General features: G+C 45.7%; 1 protein-coding gene across 5 annotated transcripts in view; it reads left to right on the top strand.

Moving 5' to 3' along the window:
- ADGRF5 (adhesion G protein-coupled receptor F5) overlaps positions 1 to 24,004 on the top strand; it is a 114,747-nt gene that overhangs the window by 42,529 nt on the left and 48,214 nt on the right. Inside the window, exon 2 of one of the 5 annotated variants that reach the window (XM_014601631.3) lies at positions 16,973 to 17,107. The exons of 3 other annotated variants lie outside the window; for them this stretch is intronic. The gene's annotated coding sequence lies outside the window, so the exon portion shown is untranslated. Of the gene's footprint in view, positions 1 to 16,741; positions 17,108 to 24,004 lie in introns of those variants that run through there. One more of the 5 variants, XM_019479896.2, reaches the window with a different exon arrangement.

Below are 24,004 nucleotides of genomic sequence, written 5' to 3'. Positions count from 1 at the left end.
CAAATGCAAGGCCAGTTCTCCTTGACCCATGCCGAAGTACACAGAGTAAACCAAGCTGGGGGAAGAAACAAGTCTATGGCTTCTGCAGGCCTGATCCAAAGTCAATGAGCCTGTCTGTTGGTTTCGGTAGGTGTGGATCTGAGAAAAAGCAACACATATTCAGGTTACCTTTCCTTCCATCCTTCAACAAAACACAATGTCACTTTGAAGTGCCTGGCCACCAGAGCATCAAGCTCAAAAATAATAAATATGACCCTTTGGCAGAGATTGTGTGAAGATAGTCTCACATCTCATGTTCTGCTTTGGAGTATGGAGACTTCGGTTGTATTCGGAAGACAAGTATTCATCGGGTTCTACTGGAATTTGTCAAGGTGCTAACTAGATTTTAAAATTGCAATCTGACAAATTAAACTTGCCAGCTGGGGAAATGGTACAGACACAATGAGAGGATGGGATTTAATTAGCATAAACCATTCTTGAACACAGGACTGGAAGGACCCCCTGGGCCAGAGAATCCTGTCCCCTGCATTCGCAGGTTACCTTTTGTCCACAGAATCCTAAAAGTTGGCCATTTTAGCCCCATGTCACACACTGCAGCCCTAAAACATCTTCTGAAGACAAGGTGCAGGGGAGAAAAGGGCACTGACAATACCCTTGCCTCTAACAACAAAGAAAGGGTCCAGGAAAAGGAACAGGCCATGCAACAAACAAAAGCAACATTTCCCCCCACCCCAACCCCAGACTCCATGCCTGTGGACCTAGGGGGAAAATTCCTCACCCATTTTAGCTCTAGGTTGTTCCCATCTCTACTTTGGACAGTATTTCCAGGCTATGGTGATGTGCCAGTTACCTGGTTTGTTCAGTCTCAATGCAACTATTTAAGTATGTATAAAATGTGTCCACACCACTTAGTTGCAGCACTTCCCTGCCTAAGTGCATCCACGCAGCCAAGCATTACTTTGATGCTGGACCAGCATCAAAGTAATTCATGGGGGTTGAACTCATTGATCTCCATTTCAGCCCTATTTTTTTTCTATGATTCTGTGTATTTAGTCATGCTAACGAGTGGGTTCATTCTTGGCTTCTTCATGGGGCTGACAATGGCACACCTGTAGATCTGATGGAGAAGAAGCAGGAGATATAAGATACTTAAGTGGAGCAGCTGTACTCAGTGAAGCACTGCTTCTTGTGTGCTGTGTTATAGATCTTGGCAGCTGATGAGCCTCTTCCCAGCAAGACCCCATGGCATACAGCAGTCAAGAGAGTAATCCATGATTTTTTTCAGGTGCTTGCTATGTTGTCCACAGTAGCTTTGTGGACAGCTATCTAGGGGCTTCATCCTTGCACTGACTGGCGGGTTTAGCAGGGCCCACACCATTCAGTTCCTCATAGTAGGGGAGTTTTACCAAAGATCCCTTGTCTTCAGTTGCCTCTCTCTGAACCACTTTGACTCAGAACTGCAAACAGCCATCACGGTGCATCCTCAGCTTCATTTACTTGACAATGCGTGCATCTTAATGTGCAATAAATGTACAACAATACACTCTGGCGCATACTGTGCCAGCGTTTATTGCTCCCAGGCACCGTGTTTATATGTGCTCCGGGGACCATAGCATATTGAGCTAGGTTGGAGCAGCCACAGCTGGCAGGGATACTGGGGGTGGGGATCAGCCTGCCAGACCAGGGCTGCTCCCCTCCCCCCAGCTCAATGTCATGCAGAGGGGCTGGCTGGGGCACGAGGGTGATCCAGTGCAGGGCCAGTAAACGGGCAGCCCATGCAGTGAAGCACCCTCATGCTCCAGCCAGCCCCATCAACATGTGCATTTCTGTGGAGTACAAAAATCCACTGCAGGATCGAACTTGTGTTTACAAGTACCATCCTATGATGCAGTTAATTAGTTTACTTCATCCTAATAGCACTGCCCATGTAGATGCTGAGACACTTACTACAGAGCAAATTGGACAACTCCGCAGTAAACATCTTATGTAGATATGCCCAGTGCCTATCAAAAGCCATAACAGTCAGCCTTGCTCAGGCTGATTGGACAGCTGGCGTGCATCAAGCTGCCTCTGCCTCCTAATTGACTGGGGGGAGAGCTCATGGGGATGGGGTAGTGGGTTGTAAGCTATTTAATGGACTTGGTTCAGAGTGCTGATTATCTGGCTCCAAGCCATACAGCTTCCAGCTTCCTGATTGCCCAGGATCCTGAATCTTGGATCCTGATCTTGGCCTCTCCCTTGGTGGTGTGGTTGATTCCAAACCTCAGCTCTTGCCATTAGATCAAAATGCCCAAGTTCTGGTGGTGTGGTAGTATCTGCAGTCTGGTGATTCCTGTCCAGATGAGATGGGTTGTGCACCTTCCCAAAGCAGGCAAGTCCCGAACAAAGACTGCAGGCATCCAGGCAAAACCAGAGGGACCTGGCTGCTAAATGGGGATGTGACCACTCTTCTCCCTGGTGTTGAGAAGGAGCAACCCTAGTTACCTACCGGCATTTAAAATGGGAGGTAACATCTTGGTCAGGCTGAACTAGGAGCCATGTGTGGCACACAGGTGCCAAGACAGGTCAATCTAGGTAGGAAAGAATGAAGTAATTGCTGGCAGCGGTAATCAGGAAGCCAGGTATACTAAACTTAATGAGAACAAACTCACTGCATGGTGGAGTTACTATATTCTGAGAAGGATTGCTGTAATTAAAGCATGAGCTAAATCAGTTTGGATCTGGACACGTGAGGCATTAAATGACCTAATTAACAGTCACTGAGCTAGAACATTATTATGAAGAAGAAGATTCCTCAAATCAGTCCACTTTAGTATTGTTCACCAATCAGATGTTTATGCAAGTATTAAATCAGTAACAACCATGCAAGCATCACATCAGCAGTTCATTGAACAAACACAGATACAATGAAAGTGCCACCCTTAGACTGAACATCAAATGCACGTGCAGCCTTATAAATATTTCCAGCGGCTGATGTAAGAGGTCAGGTGGCTCTTCTGTGGAACGCCATGGATTGTCATTATTCCTCAATGCTTAAGACTGTTTGTTGGTTATCTGTTTTAGTGCCTCTCTTATACTTATATCATACTTCAAGTAACTCTCAGAGCAAAACTGTATTTTTCTTAATGCACTCTGAGATTGGTATTTCTTGGTATTTGGATTATTTGTTGGGGGGAAAAGTTAGGTTTGTCTATAAGAAGCAACTATTTAAAGTGATTGTTTAAGGCTCTCTCAGGCTAATTTACTTGGATGCATATTGCATTACCCAGTAAAAATCTAGAGCAGGATTCCTTGGGGTCCCACCAGAAAGACTATACTCACCAAGGAATTGACCCTTCCTTATTTTAAAGAGCACAAAAACAAATACATCACAAACCTCTTCCAAAGTCCACTGGACTCGGTGCCAGTCTGTATGTTGGCTTCAGTTGGCTTTCGATCTGGCCCTGTCTGAGAGCACCAGAGCATTTTCTCCTCTCCCCTTTCTTCCTTTGATAAAACAAAATGTCACATTGAAAAACCCAGGCATGACACATCAGTGTGGAAGAATAACAAATAGAAGGTTTGTCAAAGATAGCTTGAGGCACAGTAGTTCCAGATCCTTTCTGCATCAGTGGACCCTGCCATTTGCATGTCACGCTATAATGCATTCCCCAAATTGCATTTTTCTCTCCTGCTCACGGGCTAAAACATTTTGGAGGAGCCCCTTTCTCCAAAAGAGACTAATCTTCTGCTGCCCATAGCTGTTCTCCTAAAATCATCTCTTTTCCTTTAGGAGTCTGGTTCTAACTTCAACCCATTCCTTGTAAATAGCATGGAAGGCCATCTATTCTGGATGTCTAGAGACAAGAGTTATGATAACAGCTTACACAGCAATGCAGCCTCTGACCTGGATGGAGCCCAAAGGTTCACAGGACGGCTACTCCCAACTCTTCCAAGTATCATGGAGCCACCATGTTGTAAGGATGGATTAGCTCCTTCATCTTCCCTGGCTATTGACAGCATAAAAGGCTCAGGGGATGGGTGACAGTGACCCCAGCTACTGTATGTATAGACTGGGCATGTCTACACATGCATTTACTGTGCAGTAAGCAGTTTGTAGGCCAGTGTCTGCACATACAGCTGTTAAAGCACAATAAAGCTGTGTGTGGACTGACCTGGGACTAAAGTTAGTCCCAAGTCAGTCCACACACATAGTGTTACTGTGCAATAAGGCATCTACATATACATTACTGCACAGTAACTAATTGGGTATACATTTGATACCTGCATGATGCAGCTATCAAATTTACTCCCAAATCAGTGTAAGTTGCCACAGTTACTGCACAGTACAGGCATGCATATGTAGATGTGTGCTCATGCTATGCAATAATTTTTGGTTCCTGCACAGTAAATGTGAATGTGTAGATGCGCTCACTGTGACTCTTCTGATAGGGCTTACAGATCAGGGAGTGCAGCTAGATGTTGGTTCAGACAGTACAGCTGCCTAGGAGCTGAAGATGAGTGGAGCCAGCCCTGCCATCAGCACAGGATTTCCAAAATGCCTCACCTTGTTCATTGCTAATTCCCGCTGAACTAAGGAAGCTGGGCCAGTCTGCACCAAGCTCCTTTATTCGTATGCTATATCCCCATCTCCAGCCTTTCGTCTGCTTTTGTCCCTTGTTGATTTGAGGCTCTGTTGGGCAGAACTGTTTTGTTATCTGTGTTTGTACAGCACCCAATGCAATAGGGCCTTAATCTGGATTGAGATCTGGGGCTGTTAACATTATAGAAAGGTTTAACAATCATAAGGGCTGATTCTGAGAGAGGTTGCTACTGACTGAGTCACTAATACTACTTCCTAATGCCAGTGAAATCTTCCTGAGGTCCTTGCTCCACAACATTCACCATGCCAAATCTATTTGAGACCATAAAAGCTGGCAAGAGCATGGCCTGTAGTGATGTGACAGTATGTTTTAAATAAGAAGAGGAAAAACACTTAGCAAAGTGACTAAAAGGCTTAATGTTCCTTTAGTTCTGACCTCTTGTTCCTTTGACAGTGCCTTTAACGGTATGGTTTTTCACAGGATCCTGGGGGGCTGAGGTGGTGTGGGTGCTAAGGTGTGTGGTTGGCAGCCCAGAGGTCACAAGTCTGAGGCCATAACAGAAGCACTCATGCTGCGGCCATGTCAGCTTCCAACAGATCAGCAAATTCTATGAAATACCTTGTTTCAAGGACAAGGACACACGAAAGAAGGACAGGCTCCTGCCAAATGACCATGGTGCTCTATTGCAATACTACCTTTTATATGTGTCTGAGGCAGAACATTGTCATCCTATGCCAAAACACCATGGCAAACATGTGAAAACTGAAGGATATAGATAGTAGGCTTTGCTTAGAGAATCGTGTGTTAAGCTGAATCATCAGCCACTAAGATGTAGTGCACTAGACACCTCTGCGTATTGCTGTTATATATGAGGGCACTAGAACTCCTAGCGTGGATTGGACAAATGTAGTAATAAGTATTGACAGCATTAGATTTGTTTTGTCTGGCATAGGAAAGACTGAGGGGAGGGCTAACAGTCATGCAATACATAAAAAGACTTCTGAAAAGAGGATGGTTATACTTTTTGTCTCTGTCTATGGGGGACAGGACAGGAAGAAGCAATCCGCCTGTTGGTGCAGGAAGTATTTAAATTGGGTATAAGGGGAATCTTTATAACTGCAAGGATAGTTAAGCCCTGGAATCGATTACCTTGGGAGGTTTTTAAGAGCTGACAAACCTCTGTAAGGAATTGTTTAGTACCACGGTGCCCAACTGTCTGGCTCCATAGGTCAGATGAGTGGTGCAGGGTCAGTCTGCAAGTCAGTTCCCCCACAGGACTGGCAAGTGAAGTTGGTCTGTGGGCCCAACCAAGCACTGCCCGAAACCAGCTGGGTACCAGCCCAACTCCAAGAACCTGGGTCCAACCACACAGGTCCTGAAATTTGGCAGCAGGGAGTGGCAATTGCTGGTGCTACCACTTCTCTGCCATCAAATTTCCAGATTTGTACGGAGTGCTGCAGGCCAGTTGACACAACTCTATGGGCCAGATCTGGTCTATGGGCCAGGGACTGTGCATCCCTGGCTTACTGGGACTGGAGTGTTATTGAATCCATGACAGTCCAGGAAATATGTGAAAGGCAAGGGGTCTTGAAAGTATAACTTTTATTGGACCAACTGTATAGCATTCAGGCACAAAGAAGAATAGTTTAGGGAGAGTTTATCCTGCCTTTTGGCAGGGTATAGTTGAGATGACCCATTTTCTAAGTTTTTTGTGATCTCTCTGAAATATCTGATCCAAATTTACTATGGTAAAAAAAAATGTTTCAAATAAATTGAGTTGTCTACCCAAGTAAATCCATTAAAAACAGAATGAAATGTAGTGCTGATATGGTAGCCAGCTGCTAGAGCAGGGCTGGGCAAAATGGTGGATCCGGCCAGCAGCCAGACTCCATTTCTCAGCAGCCCCTGCCTGTGTGGCTGGGGCTGGTTTCCATGGACATCCCAGCAACAGCCATGCTTTGGCCAGGGTTTCCATGGAGATCAGCCTCAGGCCAGGCAGGGCGCACAGCAGGGCAGGGAGCTGCTCTGGGGCTGGGCTGGGATCTTGCAGTGGTGACAGCATGGTCTGGAGCCAGGGCAGGGCCGTGATCTGCAGCCTGCATGCTCCGGGCAGGGGTGTGCAGGCAGCAGATCACAGCTCTTCCCTGGCTCCAGTCCATGCAGTCACCGGGGCAGAGCCACGATCCGCTGCCTGTGCACACCCCTGCCCAGAGCATGCAGGCTGCAGATATTGGCTCTGCTCTGGCTCGGGACCATGCTGTCACTGCCACAAGATCCCAGCCTGGCCCCAGAGCAGCTTCACACCCTGCCAAATGCCCTGCCAGTGCTGCTGCGGCCGGTCTCCAGGAAACCCTGGCTCCAGGCTATCACAGTGCAGCTGCTGCTGGGGTCTCCATGGAAACTGGCCCCAGCCATGCAGGTAGGGACTGCTGGGAAATGGAGCCCACTGCTGGCGGGGTCTGGCCCATGGACCGGACTCTGCCCACTCCTGTGCTAAAGTGAAAGTCTTAATCACTTTGAAGTGCCATCTGTTTGGTCTTTCCCCATTACTCTTCCAGCATAAGAACATAAGAATTGCCATTTACTGTGCCGGACCATAGGTCCATCTTGCCCAGGATCCTGTGTTACACAGTGGCAAAGAGTGGATGCTGCAAGGGGAGTGAACTGGGTCTGACCAGGGTTTTATCCCTTCTTCCTCTCTCACTTGCAGCCTCCAGCATTTAAGATGTAGGACGTTCTGAATCAGAGGCTGTATCCCCAGCTTACTTGCTCAGTTGCTACTGATGTCCCTTTCCTCCAAAAATGTGTCCAGTCCATTTTTGAATCTGTCTAAACTCTCAACCCCGGGAGGTAATGGGTTCCACACTTTAATTGCAGGTTGCGTGAAAAATAACTTCCTTATATTAGTTTTAAACTTACTAGTTTCATTTTGTGATCCCTAGCTCTTATATTGTGAGAATAAATAATAAATCCCTACTGACTTCCTCTTCACCATTTAGTATTTTGTAAACCCTTTTCATGTCCCTCCTTGAGCATCACTTTTCTAAACTGAACAGGCCCAGTCTCTTTAGTCTCTCCTCAGATGGAAGCCCCTTCATACCAGTAATCATCCTTGTTGCTCCTCTCTGGACCTTCTCTATACCCTTTTTGAGGTGTGAGGGCCAGAAATGGGCACAGTGTTCAAGGTGCGGACTCACCATGGACTTATAAAGGGGCATAACGATGCTTCCCATTTCGTTTACAATTCTTTTCTTAATAGAGCTTAATAATCCTTAACATTTTGTTTGCCTTTTTGACAGCTGCTGGGCACTGAGCCAATGTTTTTAGTGAACTGTCCACAATGACTCTCAGGTTTTCTTCGTGTGTGGTAACAGCTAATGTAGAGCCCATTCTAGCATAGGAATAGTTTGAGATATTTTTTGCCCAGGTGCATCATGTTACATTTGTCCATATTGAATTTGATCTGCCAATTAGTTGTCCACTTATCCAATAGCGCCAGGGTCTTCTGTAGTTCCTCTCAGTCCACCTTGGTCTTTACCACTTTGAGTAATTTTGTGTCATTCACAAATTTGGCCACCTTCCTACTCACCTGTTTTTCCAGATGTTAAACAGCACTGGTCCCAAAACAGATTCCCAAGGACCCCTGCTGCTTACTTCTTTCCACCCTGAAAACTGACCATTTATACTCACTCTTTACTTTCTATCTTAAAGCCAATTTCTGATTCATAATCCCATGACTACTGAGCCTCCTTAAGAGCCTCTGATGAGGCAGCTTGTCAAAGGCATTTTGGAAGTCCAAATATACTATGGCAACTGGATTGTCCCAATCCATCTGCTTATTGACACCCTCAAAGAACTGGAGTAGTTTCATGAACCACAATTTCCCTTTCATAGATTTCATAGATTTCATAGACATTAGGGCTGGAAGGGACCTCGGAAGATCATCGAGTCCAGCCCCCCGCCCAAAGTGCAGGAAGTTAGCTGGGGTCATAGGATCCCAGCAAGATAAGCATCCAGTTTCATCTTGAAGGTGTTCAGTGAAGGAGCTTGAACAACCTCCGGTGGCAGGCTGTTCCAGACCTTGGGGGCTCGGACAGTAAAGAAATTCTTCCTTATGTCCAGCCTGAAACGGTCTTGTAGTAGTTTGTGACCATTCGTCCTCGTCATCCCTTGGGGCGCTCTGGTGAACAAACGTTCCCCCAGATACTGGTGGTCACCCCTGATAAACTTGTAGGTGGCCATCAGATCACCCCTGAGCCTGTGCTTTTCCAGGCTAAAGAGCCCCAGGGCTCTCAGCCTGTCATCGTAGGGTCTGCTTCCCTGAACTCTGATCATGCGCGTGGCTCTTCTCTGGACTCTCTCAAGCTTCTCCACATCCTTTTTGAATTGTGGAGCCCAAAACTGGACGCAGTACTCCAGCTGCGGCCTCACTAAGGCCGAGTACAGGGGGAGAATGACGTCCCGGGATTTGCTTGAGAAGCATCTATGGATGCAAGCCAGCGTTTTGGTCGCTTTACTAGCCGCAGCATCGCATTGCAGGCTCATGTTCATCTTGTGGTCAATGATGACCCCCAAGTCTCTTTCTTCCATAGTGCTAGCCAACATAGCACTGCCGAGCCTATAAGGATGCTGCGGGTTTTTTCTCCCCAAGGTGGAGAACCTTGCATTTATCGGCGTTGAACACCATCAGATTCTCATCCACCCACTTGCTGAGCCTGTCCAGGTCAGCCTGGATCATCCACCTGTCTTCTGGTGTGCATGCTTTGCCCCAAAGTTTGGTGTCATCGGCGAACTTGGCCAGTCCGCTTCTGACTCCAGTGTCCACATCATTAATGAAGATGTTGAACAGTATGGGTCCAAGGACAGAGCCCTGGGGGACCCCACTGGTCACAGGACACCACGATGAGTGACTTCCATCAATTACTACCCTCTGGGTCCGACCCCGGAGCCAATTTTCCAGCCAGTGGATCGTGGAGGACCCAAGGCGACAATTGGCCAGTTTCTCCAAGAGACGATCATGGGACACCAGATCGAAGGCTTTTTTGAAGTCAAGATATATGACATCAATCTCTTCTCCCTTGTCCAGGTGATAGGTCACCTGGTCGTAGAAGGAAATGAGATTGGTCAAGCAAGACCTACCCGCAACAAACCCGTGCTGGCTATCCCTTAAGATGTTGGCGTCGGCCAGTCCATTAAGGATGGCCTCCTTAATAAACTTTTCTAAGATCTTCCCCGGGATAGAAGTCAGGCTGATGGGCCTATAGTTAGCCGGATCCACTTTCCTCCCTTTCTTGAAGATAGGCACCACATTGGCCTTCTTCCAGTCTTCAGGCACTACACCAGAGCGCCAAGAGTTTTCAAAGATCCGCGCTAGAGGCTGGGCTATGATGCTCGCCAGCTCCTTGAGTACCCTGGGGTGAAGATTGTCAGGGCCGGCTGACTTGAAGGTATCCAGCTTCTCAAGATGTTCCTTCATGAAGTCAGCATTAATGGAGGGCAGGGGATCACCCTCGCCCGGACTTCCCGGCCCTGTAGCGGGCACGGGCGTCCCATGGGGCTGATGAAAGACCGACACAAAGTACCTATTTAATAGGTTGGCTTTTTCCTGGGCGTCAGTTGTCAGTTGCCCCATCTGGTTCAGCAGGGGTCCAACATTGCCCCTGCTTTTCCTCCGGCTCCCCACATATCTGAAAAAGGACTTTTTATTGTCCTTGATGCTCAAAGCTAGTTGGAGTTCAGTTGCAGCCTTGGCTTTCCTGGTCTGCTCCCTACAGGACCAGACCAGTGCAGAATAATCCTCCTTGGAGGTGACTCCCATCCTCCATCCTTTGTAGGCCTTTCTTTTTAGCCTCAGGAGGTCTGCTAGGTCCATGGAGAGCCAGGGGAGCTGCTGTGCCCTCTTGCTGCCTTTCCTCCGAGATGGAATAGACTTAGTTTGTTCATTGAGGATCGCTCCCTTGAGGAGCAACCACTCTTCTTGAACTCCCCTCTCCCTGTGGTCACAGTCCCTTAGGACCTCACTGACAAGCCTCCTGAGCTTGTCAGAGTCGGCTTTCCTTAAGTCAAGGACTTGTGTGTTGCTGACAAACTTGCCAGCTTTTTGGCAGATGGTGAAGGTGATCAGCTTGCGGTCACTGTCACCCAGCTTCCCATCGATCACTAGGTCGCCGACTAGGTCATCCCCCGTAGCCAGTACCAGGTCGAGCAGCGCTTTGCCTCTCGTTGGCCCATAGACTTCTTGAGTCAGGTAGAGGTCATCCACGCACGAGAGGAAGCTCTGCGACCGCTCAGATTTTGCTGAGCGATCCTCCCACGAGATGTCTGGGTAATTGAAGTCTCCCATGACAACCATGGTCCTGGAGCAAGCTGCCTCAGCCAGTTCCTGGGCAAACTCCTGGTCTAGCTCAGGACTTTGGGTGGGAGGTCTGTAATAGACTCCCACCATTGTGTCCCCTGTGCCGTGTTCCCCACGGATTTTAACCCAGAGGGTCTCCAGCCGTCCACCCTGGTCGCCAATATCGGCTTGCAGGGACGCGTAGCTTTCCTTAACATAGAGAGCTACACCCCCGCCCCTTTTCTCTACACGATCCCTCTTGTACAGGGTATAGCCATCTATCCCCGTGGTCCAGTCATGGGTGGAGTCCCACCAGGTCTCCGTGATCCCTATGACATCATAATTGTTTGCACTGAGCAGGAGGATGAGCTTCTTCTGCTTATTCCCCAAGCTTCTGGCATTAGTGTACAGGCAGGCAAGCGCCCCCTGGGGGGCTCCTTCCTTGCCCACAGATTTTACCAGGGCTGGGGCTGGGGTGGGCTCCCTTGAGTGCCGTGATCCTCTGGCTTTGCAAGGATTGCTCAGCGGGCCAGCAGTGGCGGTAGTCCCCCCGTCCCCCAGCGGGCTTAGTTTAAAGCCCGGTGGAGCAGGTCAGCCAGTCTGGCTGAGAAGAGCCTCCTCCCTAGGGGAGAGAGGTGGAGACCATCTCTTCCCAGCAGCTCGCTGCCTCTCTCGCCAAAGAGCGGGCTGTGGTCACGAAAGCCAAAGCCTTCCTGACGACACCAGCGCCGCAGTCTTTGGTTGACCACATAGATCCTCCTGTCCCTTCTCAGCCCATAGCCTGAGACTGGGAGGATCGACGAGAACACCACCTGTGCCTCCAGACCCTTAAGCCCCGCTCCCAAATCCCTGTAGTGCCTCATGACCTGGCTGGGAGTGCTCCGAGCCGTGTCATTGGTGCCCACATGAATAAGGAGCATGGGATAGTGGTCTGTGGGTTTGAGGAGCTTGGGGATCCTCTCCGCAATGTCCCGGATGCGGGCCCCTGGGACGCAGCAGACTTGCCGGGCTAAGGGGTCGGGGTGGCAGATTGGCCCCTCCGTCCCCCTCAGGAGGGAGTCTCCCACAACAAACACCTTACGTTTTGTCTTGGCAAAGCCATATTGATTCCTCCAGAGCAAGTCATGTACATCCATGTGCTGAACAATTCTTTTTTTTCATTTTTATTTTTACCAGTTTTCCAGGAACAGAAGTTAGGCTCACTGGTCTGTAGTTCCCTGCATCCACTCTAGAAACTTTTTTTAAAATGGAGTCACATTGGCAACTCTCCAGTCCTCTGGTACCAAGGCTGTTTTTAGTGATAGGTTGCATACTACAGTTAGGAGTTCAGCCATTTCCAAGCTGAGCTCCTTCAGGACCCTAGGGGCACATCCAGACAAGTGCACATGTGCAGTTTGCAGCGCCACATTTCGTTTCTCAGCAATGACCCTCTTGTCCTTTTGTGCCCCTTTTACACCCTGATCATCGAAGGTCCAATTGACTCCCTGGTAGATCTTTGGCTTCTAATGTACTGAAGGAAATTTGTATTGTTACCTTTTGTGTCTCTAACAAGTTTCTTCTCAAATTCTCTCTTAGCTTGTCTTATTGCAGTCTTACATTTGCTTTGCCAGTGTTTATGCTCCTTTTTATTTTCCTCATTAGAATTTGACTTCCACTTTTTGGGAAAAAAGCCTTTTTTCTACTTACTGCCTCTGGAACACTGACATTAAACCTTGCTGTCTTTCATTTAGTCTGCTTTCCTCTTTATGATGTGTAGTATGCATTTGCTTTCTGCCTCCAGTATGGTGTTCTTTGATGTAGCGTGCCACTGCCCTACTGATATGATCTACTCTATCATTTCTGTATAATTTGTATCCTGTACTGCATCCTATTAATTTTCCTCATTCCACCATGTTGCTGAGATATGATATTGACATCATGGTTTATTAACTGATAAGCATTCAAATTCCCCCACCGCTTATGTTAGACCTTTAGCATTAATATAAAACCTGGTATGCCTTTGTTTCCTGGTTAGTTACTTCTCTGTGGGCATGTCTACATAAAACATATTAATGATTCATAGATTCATAGATTGTAAGGGGCTGGAAAGGACCTCGCAGATCATTGGGTCCAGCCTCCACCCCCCCCCCCCCCCCGGCTCTAGGCAGGAAGATAACTGGGGTTAGGAGACCCCAGCGAGGTGCCTGTCCGGTCTCCTCTTGAAAACCTCCAGGGTAGGTGACTGCACCACTTCTGGAGGGAGTTTATTCCACCATCTGCACACCCTGAATCTGAAGGAGTTTTTCCTGGTAGTAAGCCTGAAATGGCCTTCCAGGAGTTTATATCCATTGGTCCTGGTCTTCCCCAGGAGTGCCCTAATGAACAGTTGTTCAGCGAGCTCCTGATGCACTCCTCTGATATAGCAGTAAGCTGCTATCAAGTCTCCTCTCAACCTTCTCTTCTTTAGGCTAAAGAGGCCCAGGTCCCTCAGCCTTTCCTCATATGGCTTGTCTTGCAAGTCCCTGATCATATGGGTGGCTCTTTTCTCAACCCTCTCAAGTTTTTCCACATTCTTATTGAAGTATGGCGCCCAGAACTGGACTCAGTACTCCAGCTGCGGTCTCACCAGTGCTGAGTACAGCGGGAGTATCACTTTCATACTTTTACACAAGATGCATCAGTTGATGAATGCCAACATGTTATTTGTCCTGCTGGCCACTGCATCGCACTGATGGCTTATGTTAATGTGATGGTCAATCATTACCCCTAGGTCCCTTTTGGCCATGGTGCAAGTCAGGCTGTCACCTCCGAGCCTGTATGTATGTTGAAGGTTATTTGCCCCCAGATGCAGCACCTTACACTTGGAAGCATTAAACTTCGTCTGGTTCCAGTCTGCTTAACTCTCGAACCTGTCCAGGTTTGCATGTATCTGCATCCTGTCTTCTGGTGTGTCTACACTGCCCCATAACTTGGTGTCATCCGTGAACTTGGCCAGCGAGCTTTTCACTCCCCCATCCAAATCATTGATAAGGATGTTGAAAAGCACTGGTCCAAGCATGGACCCCTGAGGGACACTACTGGCCACTTCGTGCCAGGATGACACAGATCTGTTCATGAGTCTCTGGGTCCTACCTTGTAGCCACTTTCCCAACCACTGAGCAGCTGAGCCCACAGTTGACCAGTTTTCCTACAAGGATATTGTGGGATACTAGATCAAAAGCCTTTTGGAAATCCAAGTATATAACATCTACCTTGTCTCCCATGTCCAGGTGGTGAGAGACCTGGTCATAGAAGGAGATGAGACTGGTAAAACAAGACCTACCTGCAACAAAGCTATGCTGGCTGTCATTCAGAATGAGCATTAGCCTACATTAACATGCATTACTGTCACCTGGCTACATGAGCATGTCCTTAATGCACATTAACTCAGGCTAATTGCACCTAAATTTGATACCCACAAATATGTATTAACACATGTCTAACTTTAGTGCTGGAACTGACCAGGCACTAGAGGGCCGGCCTGAGCCCAGCCCCAGTGCTTCTAGCTGGCTGCCTCTCCTGCCTTCAATTTGAGACTAAAGTTAGTCCCAAGTGCTGGCAGCCATGTAGCCAGTGGCCACAGGAGTACATGGCAGAACTGGAGGGACTTGGGACTAACTTTAGTTCCAAGTCTCTGCACACATGTAGACACCTGCCAAAAATCGCTGAATGCGCATTAGCTTAATGCACATTAAATTTAGTCATGTTTATTTTCTGTGACCTTTTATTCATTAAAGGCATTTGCCTGTGCTTGTTTTCATCCTGTTTCTTGTCCCCATTTTTTAATGGTCTCACCCCTGCAGAGGGCATGTCAATCTGAACTATGTGCTGTTCTGCACCTGTCAGCTTCCCCCCTGTTTTTAGTTTAAAAGCTGCCTTACCACCTTTTTTAATGTTGCATGCCAGCAGTTTGGTACCATTTTGGCTCAGGTGGAGACCATCCCTTGTGTACAGACTCCCCTTGTCCCAAAAGGTCCCCTTAATAAACTTAAACCCTTCCTCCCTACACCATGCATTGACAGTCTAGAGCTCTGCCTGCCTATGTGACCCTGCATGTGGCACTGGAAGCATTTCAGAGAATGCTACTATAGAGGTCCTAGACTTCAAGCTCCTATCTAGCAACCTAACCTTAGCTTCCAGGATCTTCCTGCTTCTCTTACCCAAATCATTGGTACCCACATGAACCACAACCTCTGGCTCATCTCCAGCTCTTCCTAGCAGCCTGTCTACACATCTCATGAGGTCCATTACCTTTGTACCCGGCAGGCAAGTCACCATGAGGTCCTCTTTGACATCACAAACCCAGCTATCTATGTGCCTAATAATCGAATCACCCACTACCACTACTTGCCTCCTTCTATGCTGTGGGGTTCCCTCCCTTGGAAGAGTATCTTTGGTGCGCAGATGCTGTAACATCTTCTGTAAGGTGGGTACCATCTAAGGGATAGTTTCTCTTTCCCAGTTTGACGCACTCCATCCCTGAGGCTCTCATCCTGCTCAGCAGCATGGGAGCTGCTACAGTGGAGATGGGTCTGCTCTACAGTATCCCTGAAAGCTTCATCTATGAACCTCTCTGCTTCACATAGCTGCTTCACTTGTGCCACCCAAACCCTGAGAGAATGTACTTGCTCTCCCAGAGCCAGGAGTTTAGGTGCCAGCAGGGCTAGGGAGAGATTTCTATGTTGTCAATTTTGGTCTGAGGCACATACAATGCTTTGGCTCTGCTGTGAAGGGTACATGTTGCTCTTCTTTGCAACCACCCATGGAAGGAGTAAGATGAGAATAATGGTGTTTGGGTAAATTTCGGTCACATGAGGGCTCTTGCTGCTTCCACTGCAATTGCATCTGTCCATCTCTTTTACCTTGTGCACACCATCTGCCACCAAGTGCCAGGCACTCTCTGGTATGGGAAGACTGGTCTACCATTTAGGTTGCTAGCCTCTGGCTCAAAAGACCTAACTTTGATTCCAGATTCAGTCAGAGAGGTAAAATGAGTAATTTGGAGTCCTCCAGCATCCCAAGATGCAGTGCTTCCAGCCCTCACCTCCATCCCCAGAGCACGGATGGAGCTCAGGTATCCTGGCTCCTAGCTGCCCCCCCTGCTTGCCAGGCTTCTATGGGCAAGTCAGAGCTGTGCTGGCAAGAAAAGGTATTAACGTGTGACTGCTCACAACATGTTCTACCTTTAGCACCAGTTAACACTCCACACATTTAGTATGGACTTAGTGTAATGTGCAACTTCACCTTCAGATCCCTATCTGTGAAACTGGGCTAACACAGCACCATGTGTCATGAGAACAGCATCCATTAATGACTGCAAGGTATTCAGGTGTTACACTGAAAGCAGTCATTTAAGAATCTACATACGTGTTACTTGCATGTACAGCACCAAGCACGATGGGTGCCTGATCCTGAGCTGGGGCATTATAGAAATAATAATGAAATAAATAAAGAAGGAAAGAATAATAATACTAGCTCCCCATTGGGGTTCATGGAGTTTTCCGCTCTTCTCCTTACTCTCAGTTCGACATGGTGATACTATAATAGCAACATATTTAAACCTACAATAGGGCATTCCAACCAGCTTCAGTTACTGCCAAGATCAATACATTCATACATCCATGGAAGCAAGTGTGGTGCCAGCTCATTCAGAATAACATTAACATTGTTTCCCTTTGTCGTCTCTAAATCAAAGCCAGAAATACCACGTTGTTCCACGGCAGCTGCATAAACACCAATGGGAAAAGCCTCGTTTTACTCAGTTAAGTTACATATCCCGAGCCCTTTACTTTGTAAAAAACGAGCAGAGTGAGTGACGCCAACAGAACAAGTTAGTCCACTTCACAGAGCAAACCTGCAGATAAGGGACTTAGAGACTTGGATTGGGGTTGCGGAAACCCATGCTCATTACCTGCCATCAGGAAACAGCTCCTTTAAAATGCTCCTGCATTCACTAATGGCAGCGCAGCTCAGCCTCTCCTTTTACTTTGAAACCAAGTCGGGGCAACAGAAGGAACATGTTCTCTTGTCTTGACAGCTCGATCAGCTCCTTCAACAAGTGGCATTGTGAATGATCTCCTTTTGAAGCAGCAGCGGTGAAGCAAGTGGTGCTGGTGTAAGATGGTGGCATAGATCCCACCGGGTGACTTTTCCTGAACAGAAACTGAAACAGGTAAAATACTCCAGGGTTTTCATCCAAAAGAAACAGTGCTGACCTGGATTTGTAAGAGGCGCTATTAAGACCCACTAACCTAATGACAAGCTCATAGAAATCAGGAATGAAAAAGAGCTTTGAGGTTGTGCGGACCAGTACTGTATATTTTGAAAGCTAAATCTGAGTAATATGTTTTGTTTTCAGGTAAGGGTTAAACAGCAAACCTGTATACTATGGTGCAGGGAAGAGATTTGGTAGCAAATTTGGGTCTTTCTTGCTTGTTTCTCAACTATCCTGAGGATGAAACATGCTAAGGAGTCTAGACACTGTTTTCTGCTGGCCGATCCATCAGCACCAACACCAAAATTAGAGCTGGTTGAAAATCTTCCATTAAAAAAAAAATGTGTTTAATGTAAAATTGGAGGTTTGCTCAAATGAAAATTCCCACAGAAACTGGATGCTTTACTTGATATCTATCAATAATTTCTCCTACTAAACTTTTCAGTTTTGATTTCTGAAAACTAAATTCAATGTTTTAGTTCTGGGTTTTCCAGTGCAATCTGAGATGTTCTTCCAAAAAAACTTACTTTATTTATTTATTTATTTATTTTGTGGAAAATGTCAACAGAAAAAAAACAAAGCTATTCTGAAGCACCCTTTCTGGGCTTCCTGACAGGAAAAACACCAGAGCAAATGAAGAGAGAGAGAATGGTTGTAAGGGGGAAGAAACGAAGGTCACAAAATTAAAGGAATTAGAAAGTCCTTGGTTTTAAAGTCAGTTGGGACCACAAGGATCAGCTAATCTGACCTGTAGCTTGATAAATCATTGAATTCCCCCCCCACAAACCCGAATGAAAGCATTTTTTTCTGGCAAGATATCTAAACTTCTCTTCAAGAATCCAAGTGACAGTGAACCCAGCACCTCTCCTGCTCCATTACCTGCAATGCTATTGAAGTGCATCTGTCTACAAGGTCCAAACCTGTTTCAAGCTTGTATTGCCTTGTTTTGCCTTTTTGTTTTTTGCAAGACTGAAATGCTGCTCCTATCAGATCATTTCAAGCACAGTGATCAAGTCACCTTTCAGCCTTTTCTTTGGTGAACTGAGCAGAATGAACTCCTTAAAGGTTGCACTATATTGTTTTGTAGTCCTTCCTGGTGAGGTTAATGTTTTGTTGCGGCTATTAAGTCCCTCTTTGAGTTGTCTTGGGGGCAAGATTAAGCAGTGCTAGGTGTAAAGGGCTGTGATGTCCAGAGGTGAGGGAAAGAAAGAAGGAAATGTTGAATTTCCTTGTGCTTTTCCATGATGATCTCAAGTTTTTATGTTCTCTTCTCCTTAGGTAGATTTAGCTATCAAATGTTCCACATGTGGAGAGTGTTTGCCTTCTCTTCTGTACTTATGTTGACACAATGCCTCTGAAAAGTTTTATTAGCTCTAGTCTCTGGGTTTTTTTAACCACTTGCATATAAATGACCAGTCCCAGTGACCTTGCAAAGTAAATATAACGGCTCATTACCATACATACAGCTGATTACCCTAGTGATAATTTTGACATATTGTTGAAATAATGCTTTTGTGCAGTTTCATGGCATGCTATCTGAGCCCAAAAGCATGAACAAAGACCATTTGTGTTGTGATCACCAATACTGTTATCAGTTTGCTTTGGTATAAGTACAACTTTGCTTAAATTCTGATTTGGTGAAAACCCAGGGAAGTTAAATCACTTTTTAGCAATGCCATAGTACCTAATATATTAGAAGGAAAGATTAGAATAGATAATATCAAAACAATGCACGTATTTCTCAGACAAATAATCTTTCTTATGACGTGTTACACATGCAAAGAAGAAAGCATCTTAAATTTCATTGTACTGAAGCAATACAAAAAATGCAAAAAACTACTTTTTGTGTAATGCATAGTTAACTTGTGCAACTCATTGCCCCAGGAGGTTGTGAAGAAGATACTATAACTGGGTGCAAAAAAGAATTAGACAGATTCGTTGCAAACAGGCCCATTAATAGCTATTAAACAGAAGAGTCCAAGGATGTCATGAAGGACCGATGATGGTGGATGTATAATAAGGGCAGGGAGAGTATAATAAAGGATATAGATCACTCTAGATATTCCCTGTTCATACGCTCTCCTTCTAAAGCATCTTCTACTTCCACCCCCGGACACAGGATACTAAATGGATGGATGGACGGACCACTGGTCTGACCTAGTACAGCACTAATGTTCTTAATACCATATTTTTGTAAACACAACACATATGAGTAAGATACACACCCCAGAATTAGATACACACCTTGTTTTAGGAAATGCAGAATGAAGAGGAAAAGTTTGTTTCCCTGCTTATTCCTGCATAGAGCAGGGACAGGACTAAGAAGTCTGCAAGGCTGCATAAAGGAGGAAGGAGAGACCAGGAGTAGCTAGTGAACAGCAACATTACCAGAAACAAGGTTAATTTAATTAGTGAAACATCAAGGCCATTACAAAGGAGAGACATTTGTTAACACCTGTGGAATGAAGAACAATGAGCAATTAAGTCAACTGACTCCCCCACTTGCTTGAAAAGTAGCACCACTGCTGCTGAACAGTTGATTATGGAGCAGGAATCAAAGCAGGCGCTTCTGTTCTAGGCAGAAGAGTCAGCTTCCCTGCTTAAGAGGTGTATCCCAATTTTGGAGGGCTGACTTTTGGGGAAAAGTTTGTGAGAAAATATGATATGTAGACTCTGTACTTGTTTAACTAAAAGGTATATTTGATAAAATATTTAAAATATTTCATAACTAAGATGAATGTTTTAGAGCTTACTGGACTCATAAATAAATACAAATATGAGTCGGCAATCTATGTGTATACTAAACTTATGGTAATAGGTAGTTGGACTTGCATAACTGCATAGATGGTCTCTCTCTGGGCACATCTGCACGTTCCTTCGTGTGCAGTAGTTACTACACATTTAGTTTACTACTTGCTTAATGAAGTACTAACTAAATGCACAGTAACTGCAGTTACTGCACAGTAGCACCAGCATACCATTTTTTAGTGATGGTTACTGCACAGTAGCCTAATACTACTGTGCAGCAGTGTATTTGCATGGTTTTTGCCCAGCATGCTACTGTGCAGTGTTATTGGGCTGCTGCACATCAAGTGCTTCATGTAGATGTGCCCTCGGAGAACAGAATCTGGTCTGTGTTGTTTGCATTTCCTCGTAAACTTGTGCCTGGAATCATGGGATATGCAAAATTATTCAAAACTCTGTCTAGTCTCGTATCAACCTTGCTTTTCCATGCCGAACAGTATTGTCCTGTTGTTTCCTCCCACCATCTCTCTATCAACCTGTTGTTTATTAGAGCTGTTGCCAACCAGTTCCTCAAAAGGTCCATCATGATATGGAAGATGCGTTCACGAAACAGCTTTTCGAAGGCTCTAAATACTGCGGGAAATGTCCAAGGCATTGAGATTTGGCCCTTCTGGGTTTTAATCAACATCCCTAGAGAATCTGTAAAGATAGTTCTTTGACTTTTCTTCCTCATGCTTATTAAAATGCAGTTCTTAGGGATTTCTCTTTAGGGATCTTTTCTTCCTTCACCACCAGATGTTCATCCCAGAGATAGGTATGTCTACATCATGACCTGAGAGACAGTTCACCACTGACAGAATAAGCCCCATCTACCCACTCTTGTTGCACTTCTATCCACCATGGAAATAAGGCAGTGAGGATGCTCTGATGGCATCTCAAGCCACCAGCATTGAACATGCTGGAACCCCAAGTGCTGAGTGCGTTGCTGGGGCTGCCACTGCTTCATTTCTGGATTGAGGTACATAGCATGGAAATGGATGGTTAGGGCTCATCCCTTCAACAATTCAGCTGAATTTTCTGCTGCTCTGGATTAAAGCAGCAGTGACTTTTGTAGGTGTCATCCTGAAACCTGAATCAGCAGGATGGCTGGTTTTCTGGTTTCCCCCGGCCTAGCCAAACACAGTGCTGTCCCAAAGGATCTTCACTCCATCATGTGCTGCTGAATCAGGTTTGTTGGTCCAACCATTTCTGACCCCTATGCAGATGGAAGAGCACTGGCTACTTGGTTGTGCCTTTCCTAGTACACATTTTTTGCCATTGTTAAGCAGCTGCTGACAGTATTGGGTATCATCCTAGCACATGTTGCATTTTCACCCCTGTTCTTCCAGAGTCCAATCTGTCCAATCTGTTATCACAGTAGTGTAAGATATAACTGGACTGGCAAAGTTATGAATTGCTTCATAGGGGCTGTTTCTATTAAGCTTAGATTTCCAGAGTTAATAGTCTCTTGTATTCCAGTGTAGTTTCTCTTTTAACATCAGTTGTGCTGATGGAGTCATGTTCCAAAAAGCCAAGGTGTTTGTAGCTATCTTCAAGAGATAACTTCCTCTGGTGCTAAGTTCATATAATTCCCCCTTTAGAGCTTGTGGTTCTTGTTGATGGCCACAGTAGCACATTTGTATAGTCCAATGATGCTCAACCGGGGTGCTCTGAGATCCTTTTAAGGTGCCGCTCAAGATCAGCACTTTTAGGTCTACAAATATCTACATGATTCATATGATAAACCCAGAGAGTTCAAATGGGAATCTATGGGCATTTATACACATACCTTTTCATGCTGCAACACACCGGAGATCCGATGCATCGGAGGAGACCCAGTTAATCGAGTCTACCCCATGTGCGAGTTGATGCGCACTGCACTGCATCGCATGCAGTTGTATAAATGGTGAAATGCGTATCAGCGTGCGGAACATGATGGCAGTGCACTTTTGAACTAAGACACCTTCTATGTGTTTTAGTTCAAAAGCACGCCACTGCCATTTTCTCAGCGCTGATGCACATTTTGCTGTTTAAACAAATGTATGCGCCACAGCATCAGGTGCTTTTAAAAGCTCCTGGCACTGCGGCACAAGCACGTGTGCAAATACCCAGTAGTGCCAAAAACCTTCTGGCCTATGCCTTTTTCAGTTCCTTGCAACAGCTCTTTGTAACAGAATCACTCTATCATTTTTCTGTACTTAGAAAATGCCAGCTGTTAGCTTTCATTTATTTTCTAAGGGGTGCGTAGAGTCAAAAAGATTGAGAAATACTGGTCTAGCCCAAGGTCTCTCACCTATACAGATGGTTCAGTGTCATCTAAAAAATCTTTACCTCTCTAACTCTTTTGAATCAGTGTTCCCTGTGAGTTTTCAAAAGGAGTGTCTATTCTATATATGAATGATGGAGTTTTTGTCTTGTTAACAACGAAAGATGAAAAACAAGGAGGGGCAGCAGCTAGGAGAGACATAGTAGGACCACAGGAGACTGTGATATGCTCAGAAGATGAGTGCAGAAAATCAGAGGCTACAGGGACAGGGGGCAGGAGGGGTGGATTCTTCTGTTGTATTTATTTATTGGTTTATTTAATGTTCCACACAAAAAATATTTAAGCTGTAACAATTTACCTGTGGATAAAAACTCCCCCTTCTCCACTGAGCTGTGCCTCAAATTCAAACATGCTCAAGCTTCAGAAACGCTCATGGCAGGAGAGTAAATATAATGATGAGGGACTAAACTGAACAAGTTTCTTTTTCTGCAGCTGGTAAAGGCAATGTTGGCTGCTTTACAGGTGTCCACATGCTTGTTCCCTTTGTGAAAGTTTTTCTAGATGCCAGGACTAGTAGCGAGGCAGCAATTCTTATTTAGAAGTTAATGCAGTTCTAGTGTGAATAATAATGATAAATTGAACCATTTTCCCTTAGTCAAAGCAAAGTCCTTGAAGCTGACCAATAAAAGGGTAATTAGGGCTGGAAGGGACCTTGGAAGATCAGCAAGTCCAGCCCACTATCCCAGATGAAAATATTTGGGGGTTGCACATACTCAGGGTATACTGGGAGTATATTGTTGCACTTACAAGCCCGATTTTTAAACCTAGGGCTTTAAGAATTGATACAACACTTGGTTGACTAATAGCAGAAAAGGCTTGCTTTAATAACTATGAAGAAGCTATAACACTAAATGACAGAAAAAAGACTCTTTCTTAGTATTCAGTAAATGAGCTATATTACCACATAGTCCTCGTATTAGCTGCAGGAGATTTTTACCCAAGCAGGCAGGAAGCGGTTCTTGTCTTTACAGCTTTCACAGACCATGGGTCCTTCACTTCTGAGCTGCTTTTTGGGGAGGGTTGGGCAGGGGGAAATCCGATCGATCGATCGATCGATCGATCGGAGAAAAAAAATCTGCTGATCATGAGGCTGCTGAAAAATATTGTGGATTTTTCCAGAAATTGGTTGTGGAGCATGGGGTATACCCAGAGCAGATCTATAATGCTGATGAAACTGGCCTTTTTGGTGTTGTTTGACAACTTCTACCCTGCCTGGTGCAGGTGAGGTCGGTACAGCTGGTTTTAAGCAAAGCAAGGACCACCTGACTGTACTTACGTGCACAAATGCAGCGGGCACACACAGAATCAAGTCGCTAGTGGTTGGAAAATTCAGGTGACCAAGAGCATTCAAGGGTGTCATTCATCCACCTGTTGAGTACAAGGCACAACCTAATGCATGGGTGAACAAGGACATTTTTTTTTTCACTGGTTTCACCATGTCTTTGTACCAGCAGTGAAAGAGCATCTGAAGAAACTTGGAAAGCCAGAAGACAGAAAAGTTATTCTGATTTTAGATAACTGTCGAGCTCACCCTCCTGAAGCAGAATTAGTGTCCGGAAATATTTTTACCATCTTCCTGCCTGCAAATGTCACCTCACTCATACAGCCTATGGATCAGGGAATTATCAAAACCCTGAAATCCATCTACAGAAGGGATTTTATGAGGAAGCTACTCAACTATGAAGGCAGTCTCTAAGAATTTCAGTCACAGTTTACCATTAAGGATGCAATTTTCAATGTGGCAT

Source organism: Alligator mississippiensis, chromosome 1 (assembly GCF_030867095.1).
Source record: "Alligator mississippiensis isolate rAllMis1 chromosome 1, rAllMis1, whole genome shotgun sequence".
Taxonomy (NCBI): Eukaryota; Metazoa; Chordata; order Crocodylia; family Alligatoridae; genus Alligator; species Alligator mississippiensis.
The sequence above is the reverse complement of the archived record's forward strand: the minus strand, read 5'-3'. Positions and strand labels throughout refer to the sequence as shown.